The 17,838-nt window shown below is 61.2% G+C and overlaps 1 protein-coding gene and 1 long non-coding RNA gene across 8 annotated transcripts in view; one reads left to right on the plus strand and one right to left on the minus strand.

Annotated features, from left to right (window-relative positions):
* Positions 1-17,838, minus strand: part of BCL11B (BCL11 transcription factor B) — an 86,616-nt gene that overhangs the window by 10,246 nt on the left and 58,532 nt on the right. The gene's annotated exons all lie outside the window — the stretch shown is intronic.
* On the plus strand, positions 8,366-14,515 carry LOC149120164 (uncharacterized). Its single transcript, XR_016226698.1, has 2 exons — positions 8,366-11,929; positions 12,046-14,515. It is a non-coding gene; the product is annotated as an uncharacterized LOC149120164 (long non-coding RNA).

Genomic DNA, 17,838 nt, shown 5'->3' on the forward strand with positions numbered 1-17,838 from the left:
CCACAGTGGCCGAATTCAGGGGCAGGACGCTGGAACCCAGGGTCCCTTCCCTCTCTGGGGTGCCCAGTATCCAAGGACAGGGCTGGTTTCACCATCTGACCACTTGGTCCTCTCTTGAATCTATGGCTGCTGGCAATGCTGTCCCCACAGTTCCAAAATGATGACCACTGTTGGCCCTCAGCCGTGTGGACCAGTCACTGTGGACCCTCAGCCATGTAGACCAGGCGATCACTATGGGCCCTTGGTCGTGTGGACCTGGCGGTCACTGTTGGCCATCGGCCATGTGGCGGTCACTGTGGGCCCTCGGCCATGTGGTGGTCACTGTGGGCCCTCGGTCGTGTGGACCAGGCAGTCACTGTGGGCCCTCGGCCATGTGACCAGGCGGTCACTGTTGGCCATCGGCCATGTGGCGGTCACTGTGGGCCCTCGGTCGTGTGGACCTGGCGGTCACTGTTGGCCATCGGCCATGTGGCGGTCACTGTGGGCCCGCGGCCATGTGGACCTCCTACTCATTTAGACCGCCCTCCTTTGCAGGACATCAGTTGGGCACCCCCAGGGTGGGCGTCAGTTCCGTGTTTATATCCTCCCTCTGCAGGGTCATCTGCAAAATCCACAGGCAGCCCTGCTTGCTCCCAACGCGCTGCAGCCCCCAGCCCCCCCAGACAGTAGGCACAACAGTGGTGGCAACAAGGACCCCGTACAAAACCCTAACCCAAGCCAGGTTCTGAGCTGAGTGCCCAAGGACCACACACAACACTCCCAACAACCCATTCAACAGATGAGCAAACTGAAGACTGAAGAGAAGGTTCTACCCAAGACACAGGCACTCGGCACCTCCCGCCACACTGACCACAGCCGGGTGGGACACTGAGGCCGGCCCTGGGAGCTGGGGCGGGAGGAAGGTGGCCGCGTGTGCCTGCAACGCACACCCTCTGCTCCCGCCTGCGGCCAGGGCGCTGTGAGCCGTGCTGCAGTGGGCTAGAAGCGCAATCACATGGTGAAATCACGTTAACCAGCAACGAGAATGGGCAGACGTGGTGTACCCAGGAGAGTCTTCAAAACACGCGGCCCAGAGGATGTCGGTGCTGCCGGTGGCCACGGTGGCCCCATAAGCTAAGAATAAACAGTCCCCAAGCAAGGATGGGCTGACAAAGGCTCCGTCCACCAGAGCCACTGCCCCTACTCAAGCACCCGTGGCAGACATTGCCAATCTATCCCCGCACTCCCGTGGCAGGCCTCGGCAGCTCTGCGCTCCAGGCAGCCACTGCCAGTGAGAGTCTGACTGTCTCTGTGCTGTCTTGGGTCTGGGGGCTCAGGAAGTCTGGGAAATGGGGGTCCAGCACGGACGGGAGTAAACTCAGCAGCACATCGACGTAGAGCTGCCTTTCTTTTTTGTTTTGCTTTGGAGTTTTCTTTTTTTTTTTTTTTAAGATTTTTTCATTCATTTGAAAGGCAGAGCGACAGAGAGAGGAAGAGACAGAGAGAGGGTGTGTCCACTGGTTAACTCCCCAAATGGCCTCAACAGCCAGGGCCAGGCCAAAACTAGAGTCCGCACACTCGGGTCATCTGCTGCTGCCTGAATCGGAAGTGGAGCGGCCACCCTCCTAACCCGGGGTCAGCACTGTGATCCGGATGCTGGAGTTGCAAGCGGTGGCTTAACCTGCTGCGCCACACCCCAGCCCTAGTGCACTGAACAGAGAGGACCCAGGCCCCCGTCACTGCTGGAGAGACACTCACCTTCCGGGGTGGGGGTGGAGGACACCTAATAACCTCTCAGGGGTGTAATGAAAAGTGTGAAGGACGGTCGGGTGCTGGGAGACGGAAGAATTCGGGGGGGGGGTGTTGGAACCTGCATGAGGCCAGCGTCTTGGCTGCAGGACCCCGCTGAGCCCCCACACCGCAGCCCTTTAACAGAGAAGAGAAGTAAGCTGCTTGAGGGCACACTGCTGGCCTTGGCCTTGTTTTCCCTATGCAGGGTCCGCCCTGCGCAGGCCCAGCCCCCGGCAGTCACGCCTACAGACGTCCCTGGGCACCATCAGCGGCCCACAGTGGGACAGTCTTCTCAGCCATCTGCCAGCAAGAGCTCCCTTCGGAGCTGGGACGCTGGGACCAAGGGGCTGGACCTCACAGAGCTCCAGGCTCTGATCTGGGTGGTAGACATGCACCTGCCTTCTCGGGGCTGGACCTCACGGAGCTCCAGGGTCTGATCTGGGTGGTGGACATGCACCTGCCTTCTCAGGGGTGGACCTCACAGAGCTCCGGGCTCTGATCTGGGTGGTGGACATGCACCTGCCTTCACGGGGCTGGACCTCACGGAGCTCCAGGGTCTGATCTGGGTGGTGGACACGCACCTGCCTTCTCAGGGGTGGACCTCACAGAGCTCCGGGCTCTGATCCGGGTAGTGGACACGCACCTGCCTTCTCGGGGCTGGACCTCACAGAGCTCTGGGCTCTGATCTGGGTAGTGGACACGCACCTGCCTTCACGGGGCTGGGCCTCACGGAGCTCCGGGCTCTGATCCGGGTGGTGGACATGCACCTGCCTTCTCGGGGCTGGACCTCACAGAGCTCCGGGCTCTGATCCGGGTAGTGGACACGCACCTGCCTTCTCGGGGCTGGACCTCACGGAGCTGCGGGCTCTGATCCGGGTAGTGGACACGCACCTGCCTTTATGGGGCTGGACCTCACAGAGCTCCGGGCTCTGATCTGGGTGGTGGACATGCACCTGCCTTTATGGGGCTGGACCTCACGGAGCTGCGGGCTCTGATCCGGGTGGTGGACATGCACCTGCCTTCACGGGGAGCTTCACATTGTGGGGATCATCTAGCGTCGCAAAGTGCCCAGGCTGGGGCCCCACGCAGCAGGTGCTGGGTGCACAGGAGGGGCACCCATGCCCTGCGCCTGCCACTCTGCGATCCGTGTGTTTCACAGCTGTCAGCACGAGGACGAGGGCATGTGCCCAGCCCCAGTGAGCTGGACCCAGCGCCGTGCCCTCCACCCCAGGCTGCCCCAGGCAGGGCTGAGTGCAGCAGAAGAGCCCCCGCGCTGCCCATGACTCCCCACAGCTGTACGCCACACAGCCCCCGAGCAGTGCCGGCGTCCCGGGTGACCACAGAACCAAGACATCTCCCGCCGCCTCCGCCACAGCCCACCCCAGCACCAGCGTCTCCCCACGTCACAGAGCTCCCGGAATCAGCCCGCTGCACTCCCCACCGGGTCCCCTGTCTCAGGGCCACGCACTGTCACACCTCCGTGCCCGACCAGGGCTGCTCCCGCTGCCTGAACATCTGCCTGCTCACGTCCAGCTCACGCCTGAGCCCCCCTGAAGGCCCAGGCCACCCGGTCCAGATTGCTCCGCACCAGTGGTCACCCTTTGCCCTTAGCTCTGTGTGCTCCGCTCACCCACAGCCTGTGTGTGCCATGGCCTCTGCTCTCAGGGGGACACTCCTCGCCACCTTAGAAAGTGGGTATTAACCCAGGTTTTCTTAAAAAAAAAAAAAAGAGAGAGAGAGAGAGAGAGAAAGGAAGGAAAGAAACTGTCAGCCAGTCCCCAGTGGAGTGCGAAGCCCAAGGTCACAAAGTTTGTAAGTGGCAGAGCCAGGGACACATGCCACCCTCCTAACCCGGGGTCAGCACTGCATGGGGACACACAGCAGGCTGCCCCTCACACCGGGGCTGCCAGAAAGCCTCGCCCCATGTTCCCACCTGCACCTGCCAAGCCCCAGCTGCAGGAGGAGGCCTCACTCACCTCCCAGGATTCATGACCGCCCATCTACCCGGAGGGATCCATGCAGCCGAGGTCAGCCGCCAGGCTTCACCCGCCCAGCGTTACCTGAGGCTGGGGAGGGGCCCAGGGACCCCGGCCTACAGCCCTCGCTGCAGCCTCCACCAGAGCCGCCCTGGCACCGCCCACGACCGCCGGGCCTGCACGAAATGCCAGCAGGCCTGGAGCCCCTTGCTGGAAGAGGCCCGGGTGGGGGCTGGGGAGACACAGCGGAAGCAGGAGGAAGCATGCGTGGAGGCGACCTCCAAGATGAACAAGCAGAGCTGGACGAGCCCGGGGGAGGAGGGCGGGCCCGCAAGGTAGGGCTGACATGGGAGCACATGTGGGCTACAGGCTGCCTGGCCACGCTGGGCAGACAGCACTTCTGTCTGCTGCAGGACAGGGCCGGTCAGGGCAAACGGGAGATCAGCCACTTCTGGCCGGAGCTCCACAGGGCCCGCGCGTCCACCGGGTACAGGCCGCCCCCCTCAGCACTTGCATTGGTTCACTCCTCCCCCTACAGACACAGAAGTCTCTGCTCCAGGCCACGGCCGCTGAGCAGAAGGGCACACAGAGGAGCCTGCGGTCCAGCACTGGCAGTGTCTAGGATGGGCCAGGCCGCCCTGCCACACGCTGGGCCTGGGGGAGGGGAGACGGACAGCCAGGGCAGCGGGAGGTGGGGGGGCGTCTGTCCTGGGGGGGCAGGGAGGGCGTTGCCTAGCAGAGGAAACCACAGGCCTGGAGGCACGGGGGCGGCACCCTGAGTTCAGAGCGGAGAACACCGAAGGCGAAACCCCCAGGAGGCTCAGGCTCTGAGAACCTGCCAGGAGCCGCGGACGGCCCAGAGAGCGCGTCCCAACGGCTGCGTTTGCACAGTGGCGAGACGTCCACCGCAGGAAGGGAAATGAGCATTTCCCAGAGCCTTCTCAAAGCCAGGAAGCCTTTGGAGCAACAACCTGGGTGCAGCGGAAGGTGGGGCCCTTGGAGAGCAGCCCTCCGACCGGCGCGCCTGCGGGGCCGGCTCCCACACTCCGCGGAGCAGCTCGGCCACTCCAGCGCCCTCGTCCCAGGGGTCTCCCAGGGAACAGCAAGGTCTGGGCTCTTAGCACAATGGGGTGGGGGCCTTAGAGCTGAACCCCAGCCGCAGGCCCCACGCGCCCCACACTTCCCAGAACAGCTTCGACGGCAACCGCTCAGTTCTGTGGTCAGACCAGGTGCGCAGCTCTAGGCTCAGCAAACAGCCGCCCAGCCCGCGCTCGGCAACGTGTGGGTGCAGGGTGGGAACGGCAGTGTGTGTGAGTCAGACGGGAGAGCCGGGTGGGACGCGCACGGCCCTCTCACACGGGGCGGCTCGGCTGCGGCACAAAGCACCGGGATCTGCCGGAAATACCAGGCGTCCGATGCCCTTGACCTCCACCTTCCGTGGACCTCCCGGGCAGGGCCCTCACCTTTCAGTGGGTTCTGACCGAGGAGTCCATGAGGCCTGTGCTCCCCCTTGACCCCCCCAGACTTCCCCGAGAACACTCTAGAACCCTGCGGACGGCAACCGCGCAGAGCACGTGAAAGGGAGGCTGCGAGCCAACCCTCCTTATCACGCAGCAGACAAAGAAGGAGTGAATCAGGAAACAAACAGGCAAAAAAAAAAAAGAAAAGAAAAGAAAAAGAAAAAAGCAAGCAGCCGGTCGCAGGTGCGCGTGCGGGTGTCGCTCACACGCGGGCCCCGAGCCTCCTGCCCGGCCGGGGGCGGGCCTTCCTCCTCCCAGGAACACAGGAAGTCTCCCTGCTCCATAATTCACGACTTCCTCCGCGAGGCAGGCCGCCATCCTTCCTTTCCTTAAATCCACAAAAATCTCCACGTTCCAGCCCAAGAAGTATGGCAGGGGCAGTAAATCTGGTTTTAATGGAGTGTACGTTTAGCTCTGCGGAGATAATTGACGTTATAGAGAGGCTGGATGCCGAGTTATATAGGTTAGCCAATGCAGAGGGGACTCGTTACCCACACACTACAAACAAGTAGTAATATATGGATATTGTTCCGAGCGGTGTTACAGCAAAAGTGTTCCGGTCCGCGGGGACTGATGAAGCACAGGAAGCGGCAGAGGCGCACTTGTAAATTTGTCTCATTTGTCCCTGAAGTTAAAGGTTATTCCCTTGTTCTGAATTTGTAATGACGACACGCCAGCCCAGGGTTTGTGGGGAATGTTTGAATATTTAAATTGTGGATAATGATAGGCAATTATGGGGTAAAAACTGGACTTCGCGTGGCAGGGGGCAGTCGCGTGGGGCCCCCTGACTGCTCCTGCTGGCGACTCCGCCCTGGAGAGGGGCTGGGGCGTACCTGGTCCCAGGGTCACTGCCTTTGCCTGCATGAGCGGGCCCTTTTATCCTCCTCGTCCTCTTTCTGCACAGCGCTTCTCTCCAACCAAGGGCCGAGGTGGAGGCGAGGGCACCCTGGGCGCAGCTGGCCAGGGCATCTGTGACAAGGCCAGCACAGGGAGCGGCCTGGGGGTGATACCTTGAGAGTTTCCTCTGCCCTCACGTGGGGTGCCCCTCTCCTCTGCCTCACCACCCCCCCAACCCAGGAGAGCAGGGGGCTGGCCAGGAGCCCCAGCTGTGTGTCCGCCGGGGCCGGGGCGGGGGAGGAGGCACCGCAGCTCCCGCGGCTGCAGCCCAGGTGCCCGCCTGGCTGCGTCCACCGTCTGCCCAGGTTAACCAACTGCAGTGTGAGACGAACTCCAGCCAGCTTGTCACGGAGCACAAAAGTCATCAGCCAGTGAATGTTCTTTTCTGCACCGCAATTAAGACGAATCAATACGACGTGCCACAAATGGTATTTTACTCTCAATAAGGACTCGGGTTGAGTTTATTCAGAATATTTTAGCGCTTCCCCGGGGGATTTTGGGCCGACGCAGATGGCAAATAAAGCACTCAGCCTAAGGCTACAGCACATTATGGTAATTCTAATGTCAGATGTACTTTAATATACAGCTCTATTTAATCACCCCATTATTTCACATTTCCATATGAAAAACCTGCGGCACTTCTGCAGCTCTCTGCCTCTGCCACGGTGCCAAGCTTCCTCCAGCCCGCTGCCGGCAGCCGGGGACGTGGTCATCGTCGCCAGGCGCAGCCGGGCAGAGCTCAAGTTTCCGGGCTCCCGGATGCGCGCCTGAGCTGCCCGCGGAGGTGAGAGCAGCAGAGGCCGGGGATGTGCCAAGCCCCACCGCAGAGGCTGCGCCGGGAGGGCCTGAGCATCCTCCCCACGCACACACAGAAACGCGGGGCACATGCATACACGCAGGGGCCCTCCCCAAGCACCGGCAGCCCCAGCGGCAAAGCCGGGCAACTCGGAGGCTTGGATGCACGCAGGCACTGGTGCTGGCCCGTGACCCACAGCGGCTGTGCCAGCCAGTCCTCAGCACCGCCGGCCCACCCCGGGGCACAGGATGAAAGTGTTCCAGGGCGCCAGAGGCGGGAGGCTGGGCTGGTGACAAAGGAGGTGGCACGGGGGCTGAGGAGCTGCAGCCAGGCTGGTCCTGCCCGGCTTGCACGAGGGACCCCTGAAGGCCAGATCCCTGGAGAAGCAGAAGGCCCACAGATTCCAAGTGTCTGAGCACCGCAAGGCTGGACAGCAGTCAGAGGAAGCCGGGGATTTGGCTGGGCCCAGGGAACCACTGCCACGCAGTTCACGCAAACGCTGCTGACCACCTAGTCCTCGCATTCTCGGCGACGGCTCCGCTGACCGACCCGCTGACAGCCGGCACCCGACCCTCCCAGGCACCCCAGCTGTGAGTCCCCGTGTGCAGCCACCGACGATGATTCTTGTAAATGGTGACACCGTGACGTTAAGACAGAGGCTGCCTAGGAGCAGCCAGTTCCTAACACGAGGTCAAAACCATCTGCCACAGCAAGAGGGCGGGCGGCAGAGCTGAGACAGCCCCGGAGTGCACGGCACAAACACTGCACTGGCGTCCGTGCCCCAGTGAGCCGGCCAGGGGCTCAGCCCGGCAGAGGAGGCCAAGGGCACCGCCAGAGGAAGGGCGGGCATCTGCCTGCCTGCAGGTCCGGCTGTGACGGACAGCTCACCACCTGCCGCCTGCACCGTTCTAACTCCCGACCCAGGGCTGTCCTCGGCCTCTAGATAGCACTCGCTCTGGGGCTGGGACAATGGGGAGTCACTCTCCCTTTCCAAGGCCTTTGAGTCCACGGGGCTATTACTGCTTATCCTTAAGGCTGAAAATAGATCCTAAAAGTCCCCAGTTTGGAAAAACAGGTGAGACTAGAGGTTCTCAATTGAGCTGGCCCCACTGGGAGGCTTGGGGCAACATCTGGAGGCATTTTGGGGTGATCACAAAAGCGAGGACTCAGGGTGTCCTTAACCATGAGGGGGCAGGGGGCCAGGGAGGTGCTAAGCACCCCCACAGCGCACAGGACAGCCCCCACGGCTCAGAAGCACCGGGCTGGGACTTCAGCTTCAACACGGGCTTCCTGTGGGCTCTGTCCTTCAAGCTGGCAAAAACAGACGTGAGGAAAAGAGGGGGGGGGGGGCGCCGCGGGGGCGGGGGAGTGGAGAGGGGGGAGGGGCGGGAGAGGGGGAGGGGCCCACACCCTCCACTTTTGGCAGCACAGGCACTGTGGAATCCCAGTCAATTTCATCATCGCAGAAATCATTTGAATTCCGGAGCTGCCTGGAGCCCAGGAGCCAGGGCTCCTAGGGAGCTCCGTGCCTGGCCTGGGCTGGTGGAGGGAGCGTGGGCTCCACGTTCATCGGCCCCTGCCCCCCCAGCCTGGTACCCAAGAAGGGTCCCTGGCGAGGGACGCCCCTCCGGAGCTCAGCCCGGCCACTCCAGCAGGGACCTCGGGGCTGTCCTAGATTCAGCTGCTCAGCTGTGCGCTTTGCAAACGCGGCTGCAGGAGCTGAAAACCCAAATGCACTTCCTGAAGCCGTGGAGATGAAAATACAATTTCTGCTGCGTCCGCCACTCTTTTTCACAGTGCAGCACCATTGGACGGGGCGGCGGGGGTGGGGGGATGACCACGCAAGCTTAAGTGATTTTTTTTTAAAACACGATCCACAGAGATTACATAAAAAGTACAATTAAGGGACGCTCAGAATCCCGAGGCCTCCAGAATATTTTTAGAACAATCACTGGAGTGATTCTTCTTAGTGGTAGAAACACTCCAAATCAGAAAGTCAATTTTTCCTCTATTTGCAGAAGTGAGCTGGCTCCACTGGACGGCCTGCGTGTGTTTTGCTTGGCGGCTGCTCATAAGACTGTCTTGGCAGCTTTTCCTTGGAGCGCGCACGGTGAACCTGGCTCTCGCACACAGTAGCACTTTCATTCTACGCGCCGAGCCACGCTTCCCGAATAACAGCCTGGGAGCTGCAAAACCCCTATAAGCCCGGCCCTTTAAATGGGGAACAGAGCAGCCCTTTCGGGGCCCTGCTCGCCACAACAGGGATTGTAAACCGGGGCCGGTGCTTTCAATCAAGAAACGTGGCTCTTGTTAAAAAGGCGGAAAACAAAACAACGCCGGCACGTTCCGGGGACAGCAGTGCGCCAGCTTCCACCTCGCCCCTGCCACACACACAGGCCCTGCCCTGGCCAGCTCTTTCCTCTCTCCTGCCACCAGCCGGGTGCCAGGGGTGTACAGCCCCAGGAAGTCAGGACGGGAAGGGGCAGGCCAGTTGGCTACCACGTGGGGCTGGCGCTGTGGGCTGGGCACGTCTCACGCTCCAGCTTTCCAGGTGTGGCTGAACATGAATGGGCGTGGGGGTGGGGGTGGGCGGGCGAGGTCCTGACCCTGAGCTCCGGTTTCCTGACCCACAAATGGGGACGACGCCTGTACCGAGGTTGGTGGGAGACACCAGAGCCTGTGCGCGGAGGGCCTCGCGCTGCTCGAAGCTACAGCGCACAGGAGCCAGTGAGTGAGTGAGTGAAAGCAGGTGGGGGCCAGGGAGGACAAGGAGGTGACGGACGGGCCAGGAGCCAACGCCCTCCATCCCTGGTCACTCACGGCTGGGAGCTGTCAGTCTGAGGCGGGACCGCCCTCCCCGGCTCGCACAGGCACAGCTATCTGGCCCTCTGGAAGGGGCTCCCGCCACTGTGTTCACACGCTCCCCTTTCTTTCTCTCTGTGTTGTTTACAAAGGTTTCATTATGTTTTCAACTAATCAGGAAGGCCCCGCTAATACACAATTAACATGTGATTATAAAAAAAATTAAAATAGCTTCCAGAAGAAGGAAATGTAATTAAGTAGAGAATGCTTTTCAGTAAGTGCGTGCTTTAACCTATTGTCAAAAGACAGCCTACGTCCGTCCACAATGCCTGGAACAGACGCCAAGGGCAGAATGTTAAAGGCGAGTAAAAAGAGGACGTGATTGCGGGAGGAGTAATCACCGTGGACCTGGCACGGCGAGCTCGGCTCTGGCTGCAGAGCGCTGACCTCCCCGCCATCCTCTAACCACCCTCTCCTGTACAAATGCTTCCCTTCTGCAAAGATAAAACAGACGATTAAACCCAAACCTCGGGTAGAAAGTGCAACCAAGTGAAGGCCCAGTAGCCAGGCAGGCAGGCGCTCGGACTCCACTGCGATCAGGAGTCCCGGCCGGGGGCCACGGCGGGGGGGGGGGGGGGGGGGTGACGTCACCCCTCTCTAATCAAGTCTGAGGTCACTTTGCTTCTGATCGCTTTTGGCCAGATTTCAGGAGGGATCTGTCTGTGAAAACTCTCCTTGGAACGTGGGCTGACCCACCCCCAGGATTGTCTTACTTCTCCCAGTTTCCTGAAGCCCCCGGGGGTCAGTGTCAACGTGACCTTAGCCCTGGGCTGGGGGTGGGGATGGATGGTTGCTGTCAATCAATATGGCCCCAAAGGAATCGCAAATTTCAGCAATTTCCCAAGGAAACGGAGTCTGGGGAGAAATATGCACCTGCAGGCACATGAGTTGTCAACATGGTTGACCCCCCCCCCACCTCCAGACGTGACGAGAGGAAGCGAAAGCAGGAGGCCCACGGGGAGTGCCAGGGTCCCCACCCCGGGGACCCAAACCACAGGAGCTTAGCACAAACACTCCTGAGCCCAGTCTGCCCCCAGCATCCCTCTAAACTGCTCTGGCTCAGAAAACACGGTCGGGTCTGGTAGCACAGGTGCCTGGACAAACATCCCACGGTGGCAGCAAAGCCAGGAGCAGGCCTGGGGGGCATGGCCACAGCCTCTGCCTCCCTGGCTGCTGCCCTCCTGCCAGGGAGACCCTCGTCCCGTGCTGCTCCACGTGCCTCGGGCACAGGACTCGAATCCAGGGCTTCCATTCCAAAGTGGCGTCCACTCCACAGTTATGAGCTGGGAGACCCAGGGCGAGGTGCTGAACTTCCGCGAATCCGTCCCCACTGCCCGCGGCGTGCTATTCCCTGCCTGCCACACAGGGGTAAGACAGTCCAAGGTTCTAGCGGCTGGCCCTGCGGGAGGGGAGCAGGGGCCTGCAGGGGCCCAGGCCTGCAGGGCTTGCATGGAGGACTGCCTCCCTACCCAGAAGCCTTAGCAACGCTGGACGAAGCCACAGCCCCACCGCCCCTTGCTCCGCTCTCACAGCAGCCCCTGTGCGCCACAGCTCCCACAGGAGGAGCCCGAGGCGCTGCGGTGAAGCCCCCGGCAAGGAAAGGCAGCTGTCGGGGTGGCCCAATGTTGGCCGAGCTTGGCCTCTCCTCCAGGATGGCACCCAGGCACGCGGAGGCAGAGAAGGGGAAGCTGAAGCCGCAGAGGGGACTCCCCCAGCCCAAGCAGGACGAGGGCCCGGGTCTTCAGCTGCTGTGCAGCCCAGGAAACAGGAGGCCCAACCAGCCACAGCACAGCCCAGACAGGCGCTCAGTGCGGATCTGTCTGCCGTTCCGAGCCACAGCCCACAAACCCAGCACGGGCACCGGCAGTGGTCCACTGTGACCCAGGGCTCCCCCCAGGGGGACCCCTGGCACCCAGATTTCCACAGATGAGCCCAGAACACAGAACACTCCCACGACACCTCCCTGGGCTCAGCCTATCTTCCCTAACCCTTTCAGATAGCAGATGAAGGCTACAAGGCTCAGAGAGACAACGCAGCCTGCCTGAGGCCACACAGCTCCCACCCAGCCCAGGGCCTGCAGCGCAAGCGAAGTTCAAAATCAAACATGGGTGAGTTTCCTTGCCATGGCCCCTGCCCCCGGGGATGCCAGGGGTCTCCAGAGTGGGGGGGGGGCTTGTCCTGTTCACCCCCGCGCCCCTTCACAGCACCATGTGACACGCAATAGGTGTTCAGCCAATACCTGCTGGACTCTACCGGAACGGCCCTCCTGCCTGCTGCCCAAGAGAGCCGTTAACATTCTGCAGTCGGCGCCCGCCCCGAGCGTCTGCACGGCGCAGCGAGAACTGACAATTCTTCCTAGATAAATATCTGGAAAGAGGTCGGGAAACAATTAAAACTAGAAGCTAATAAATGATGAAGAAGCCCAGGAGCCAAGTCCTGGCCCAGTTCCCAGTCTTCATTCATGCATCAAGAAAACCCCAGCGGTCCGAGGCTTCGAGAGGGCAGCTGGGCAGTGGGGCCGTCCGGCGCAATATAAATGGGAATTAGATACGATCGAACGTCCTCGCTGCATTCCCAACACCAGACACCACCGCCCGGCGCCCCCGCCCCCACCACGCCGCCCCCACCAAGCCCCTCCTGGGGGGAACACGTGACAGACGATCTCGTAACCAGGCAACCAGGGGAGGAAAAGGCTCCCAAGTTCCTGCACAGAAGCCATGACGGCCGTGTTCTGCCTGTGGTGGCTGTGATGCCCTCCTTAGGTGGGGCAGGGGCTACGCACAAGCCATTCCTCCAGCCCAAGACCTGAAGGTCCTGGCATTCGCCCTCCCCGGCCCTGGCCGGCGCCACGTCCCTCCCAGCCACAACTACGGTCGATGCTGGCTCCCGAAGGTCCCGGGCCACGGCCCTTCCGGAACAGCTCGCCCTCTGCTCAGCCTCCCCGACTATTCCCGGTCTGCAGCTGTCTTGACAGATGCTCCCCAAATCCAGGGACCCAAATCCCGGGGCCCAACCTGGTCAGCTGCGCATGGAGGAAATGTCTGCCTCCCGGCGGTGGGAGCACCTCGTGCCCCTGGGAGACGGAAGCTCTGGGTGCCGTGAGCCAGCAGGTGCATCCGTCTGCTGTCGGAGCTCACGGCACCGTCCAAGGCTGCAGGAGACGCCCCGAGAGCCGAGTGCTCAGGTGAGCAGCTCATTCGTGGGGGTTTCCTCCTCCCCAGTGAGGCAGGCCCTGGATCAGGCGACTGGAGGCTGGAGAAGGGACAGGGGTTGTGACCAGGAACACACCACATGCTAGGAACTTGGCCTGAAGGTTCCACACGCGGTCTCAAGAACATGCTCTCGGGCCTCGGGGTGCGCTATTTTTTTCACAGATGCAGAAACTGAGGCCCAAGACCTTTGTGCCTGCCTGGCCTGGGCCCTTCTCGGCCCACACGACGGAGCTCTTTGCCAACAGTCAGTTCATTTCAGGGTGCTGTGCGGGGATGCGGTTGGTGGCAGTGGGTCAGGTGGGATGAGCAGTTGTGAAGAGAGAAGCACAGGCTGAAGGCATGTGTGCAGGGGCCCAGCAAGTGCCAGGCACCACCTGGCACCCAGAAGGACCCCCCCCACTCCTCTCTCGCCAGTCAGCAAAGTCCCTTGGGAAGTGGGGCCCCTGCTCAGAACGTAGTGCAGAGCTGTCACTCTTTCTCTCCAACATCCATAAAGCAAATGAGTGTAGTTGGAAAATGGAAAATTGGAAGGGGTGGGTTTGTTCCCTCACGCGGCAAGCCTCCAGCTCCTGTGGGCGTCGGGGGGTGGCAGTGGTGGGGGCACTCCAGGGAAGAAATGAAGGCAGAAGTCCCCGCGCATCTAATAAGCTGCTTCTGACATCAGAGACACACAGGCCACTTGCGTGCTTCCCGGCTGCATGAATAGAATCTGATTATTTCTGACGTCTCTGAATGGAAATGACCACAGCTAGGTGCTGGGTGACTGCTGCAGCGGAGGAGGCTCGCTGACCAGGGCCATCCGGGCAACAGCCGGGCAGAGTGTCCCTGCTTGGGGACCGTGCAGCCCCAGCCAGAAGAGGAGAGGCCGGGTGCCATCCAGATCCTGGACTCCCAGTCTGGAGCCACGCGCAGGGTAGAGACGCGATGCCAGCAGAGAGAAGAGGGCTCCAAAGGCAGGGAGGGGCCGCACGGGGCCGGGGAGCCATCCATCACGGCCAGGCTGACACTGTGAGTTTAGCTCACATCCCCTGCTACCTCAAAGGGCTGAATGGTTTTCTGGGAAGTGGAGGGAGGAGCAAACAAAACCACAAGCTTGGCAAAGGCGACCCGGCTAGAAACTCCTCTTCCCATTTGGCCAAAGTCACCGCAACTCAAAGATGGACGTCGCTGCATTTTCTGATCTTTGAGGGTCACTCACTTCGGGTAGGAGACTGCACAGATACAGGCAAGGATGCGGGAGAAAACGCGAACCAGCAGGGGACCAGCCGTGCACACGCTGCGTCCTTTTCCCTGGAGGCTGCGACAGGTGCACACGGCCGTCTCCCCAGGGAGCTGCTGCTGTGCTGGTCTGCATTTGCTTTCCGCTGTGACATCCACGCTTTTCTCTGCCCCGCTACGGCCCCTCCCTCGAAAGCCAGGAAGCTGTCCCTGTCCTCCCAGTCGGACTCTGCTTGTTTCAGTCCCCGCTGAGGCCACCGCTGCAGCTGGTGGGCAGGCCTCTCTGCTCTGTCTTCTCGCTGGCGTCCTGGAAGTGGAGCGCCAGGGTCAGAGGGCAAGGGAGCTCCTCCCACAAACTCCCGGCGGTACACCCAGCCCTCGGAACACTGCACCATTCCACGCCCGCCTGAACAGCAGAAAAGTACCTGCGGGACTCCACATCAGAAAAACAACCCTTCTACAGAATCAGTAATCTTGGAAAGACCTCCCCAGCTGGGCGCTGGCAGGCATGCCCCCTGGCTCCGCCCATGCTGGCAGGCACGCCCCCTGGCTCCGCCCATGCTGGCAGGCACGCCCCCTGGCTCCGCCCATGCTGGCAGGCGCGTCCCCACGGGTGCCCCAGCCACACTCCCAGCAACACCCGGGGCACGCGGTGGCGCCTCCCTCCCACTCCCTGGACACCACAGAACGAGGCTGCGCACGGCCGTTGTCCACAAACAATCATTTAAAAACAAAACAAAACAAAACAAACAGAAAGAGAGCGTTGCTGGTACTTTTGCGCGACTTGTCTGCTTCCTGAAAACGTGAGATAATGAATAAAAATGTTCATTACTGAATTATTCACTTTTCCTCCCTGATTCACGTCCTGGTAATTACCGTGACCGGCCTAATAAAAACGGCTACAAACCGAAGGTCAACTGGCAGTTAGAAGTGTTCATTTTCATTTCAATGTATTCATCTCTGGCTCCTAATGGCCTCATTTTCTCCCATGCTCCTTAATAAATACCACTGAATTACAGGTTAAATAGCTAAATTAAATTATTGCAATTACGGCGTGCAGAGCCCTGAATCTGGGTGTACCTTTCCCAGTTCAATTAGAAGCGCAGTTTGCGCAGCCGCGAATTCTGACGGCTGTCAATATTCCCAGTGGCTGAGGACCTGAGCCAGCGCCCCGACACGTGGGAAGAGTGCTCGACTGAAGCGGAACCACGCCATCACAAGTGGATTCTGGACATCGACCACTGGGCATAATTGGTTCTTCTCCCCTGGAGAGGGAGAAGGCATAGCTGGGGACCTGGCTAGCGGCCGTGCGTGCATGCGTGTGTGCCTGAGCGTGCGAGCACGCGTGTGTGTGCACAAAAGGAAAAGCCCCACCGTCTGGAGGGGAAAAGCACGTTTCAGTACATACAGAGCCTCCCTCTCTCATGCCACTGGCCCACAATTATTTTATGAGTCCACATTAAAGAACTTCCTCATTATTTAAATATATTCCCACGCTTGTTGCTATTGCCTCGCCACAGGATTAATTATCCAACATCCCTTACAAGACTGAGTGTCTTAATAATACGGAGTGCCTGGGAAGGCAGAAACCCCTCACCAGCCCTGCTTCCCCGAGCACCAAGCCAGGAGAGTCGATTCCTGGTGAAAGAGCTCCCCCTGACTTCGCCATCCCGCGCCTTCCAAAGCCGCCACGTCCCACCACCGACGGGGACTCGGGTCTTCTTTTCTTAAAAATGACCTGATTAACAGGCAGCACGGGCGAGCTGGGAGTCCCTGCCAGGAAGGCAGTGGGAAGCCCGGATGCTGCGGAGGTCAGAGCCGGCTGCCCTGGCACCGTGGCCAGGCCGGGCTGGTGGCCGTGGGGCGCGGTGGTGCAGGGGAGGGGACCTGGCTGAAACCCCACTGGGAGCTCGGTGGGCCCCGCTCAGAGTGCCAGCGCCTGGTGCTGAGAGGCTGGGATGCACAGCCAGCGGCCATGGCAGTGCCCGAGGGCCCGGGCACAAGTGAGGGGGACGTGCAGGGGCAGAGGGTGTGGCTCAGGCACTGACATCCGGAAGCCCTCCCAGGACCACCTCCTTCCAGGGGTGGGGTCTAACCCCTGCCCAGGCCCAGGGGAGCCACCTTGCTCCAGAGAGGAAGAGGCGGGGGCATTTGGATTTCCACCCCACAGCCCTCCCCTGCGGCCACGGTCAGGGACCCCCTGCAGTGCACTGCCCAGGGCCCGTGCCACAGCCCTTCCGTGGCCACACATGCCTGGCATCAGGCAGGAAGCTGGCACAGCCACTGCTGGGCCTAACCCAGGTCAGCCAGGAAGCAGCCAGTCCTGCACGAGGGCTCACTGCACCTGCGGCTTCACCTCCAGCGCCCAGGGCCGTCCCTGAGGCCTGGCACAGAGCACTGCCCCCATCCGTGTTTCCTGACCCAGCAGGAGCCAGCAGGAGCCCAGCCTCCTTTTCTGCCCCATCCAGGAGCTCTTGGCCTCAGGCCGCGGATACAGCCAGACCCTTCAAGGCTGTGAGAAGCCAGGTCAGAGACTGGACACGCGGCCACGTGGCCACGCCAAGCCCCCCGGCGGTGGCACTTTCCCGAGAGCACCCAGCTCCCCAGGGCTGCAGCTGCAGCCGCGCAGAGCAGCTCCTCTGGCCAGGATTTCATCCCTGCAGCCAAACCTCGGCACGCGGTAAAGGACGCCTCGGAGACAAATCGGACGTTAACCTGAAAACGGACAGGGAGTCAAGCCGTCACATGCAAGTGACACTTCGAATACGGTTTTAAAGGAAGGGCGCAGTCGGTGACAGGCCAACCACGGATGAGGCGAGCTCACACCCAGGCCCCAACCCGGGCCTTGCAACAACCTGATGAGGCAGGCATCACCAGCCCCCCGTGAGGAACCCACGGCACAGAGAGGTGCAGTGACGCACCCAGAGTCACAGAGCAGAGTGCCTGTGTCCCGTGACAGCTCCCTGGGGAAGCTGCAGACGCCTCCTGGACTGGGTCCACCTTGATCCGCTCCCCACAGCCACCGCGGCTTTCTCTCTGCCCTGTCCCCAGCACCCTGGTCTGGGCTAACGCTGGCCGCTGTCGGGCCCCTGGAGTGTCCTCCCTCAGCCCGTGCGCTAGTGTCCCCTCAACCTCATCTCCCAGTCGCCAAGCCCACTGCACAGCGTCTTTGCCTCCTCTGAGCCTGGGCTCAGCCTCCCTCCCCGAGCCCTGCCTCCCCGGGCGTCCCTCGGGGCAGCACGCTTGGTCTCTGCATTGCCGGTGCCCAGGACAACACGGGACTGCACACACAAGCCAAGCAGAAAGGAGGTGAGGGCACTGCCACACAGCCCAGCCCAGAGCCACCTGCGTGTCCTGGTGACAGCTTCCTACACAGTGGGAGCCTGGGTGGGGCAGTGTGTCACACAGCAGGGAGGGGGGTGCAGAGGAGTTGTCTTTCCTTCTTTTTTAACAGATTCCCCCCGCCCCCAAGAGGAAAAAGAGTAGAGGCATCGCCCCATCAGCTGGATAAGAGAAAGTGCTGGGGGACAGTCCAGGGAGAGCCAAGAACAAATTCTAGATGGTCGGCGCCCGGGCAAGACAGGCAC

The sequence above is a fragment of the Oryctolagus cuniculus genome, chromosome 20 (genome assembly GCF_051225735.1).
Source record: "Oryctolagus cuniculus isolate XC-2025 breed Fujian yellow rabbit chromosome 20, ASM5122573v1, whole genome shotgun sequence".
NCBI classification, from domain to species: Eukaryota; Metazoa; Chordata; class Mammalia; order Lagomorpha; family Leporidae; genus Oryctolagus; species Oryctolagus cuniculus.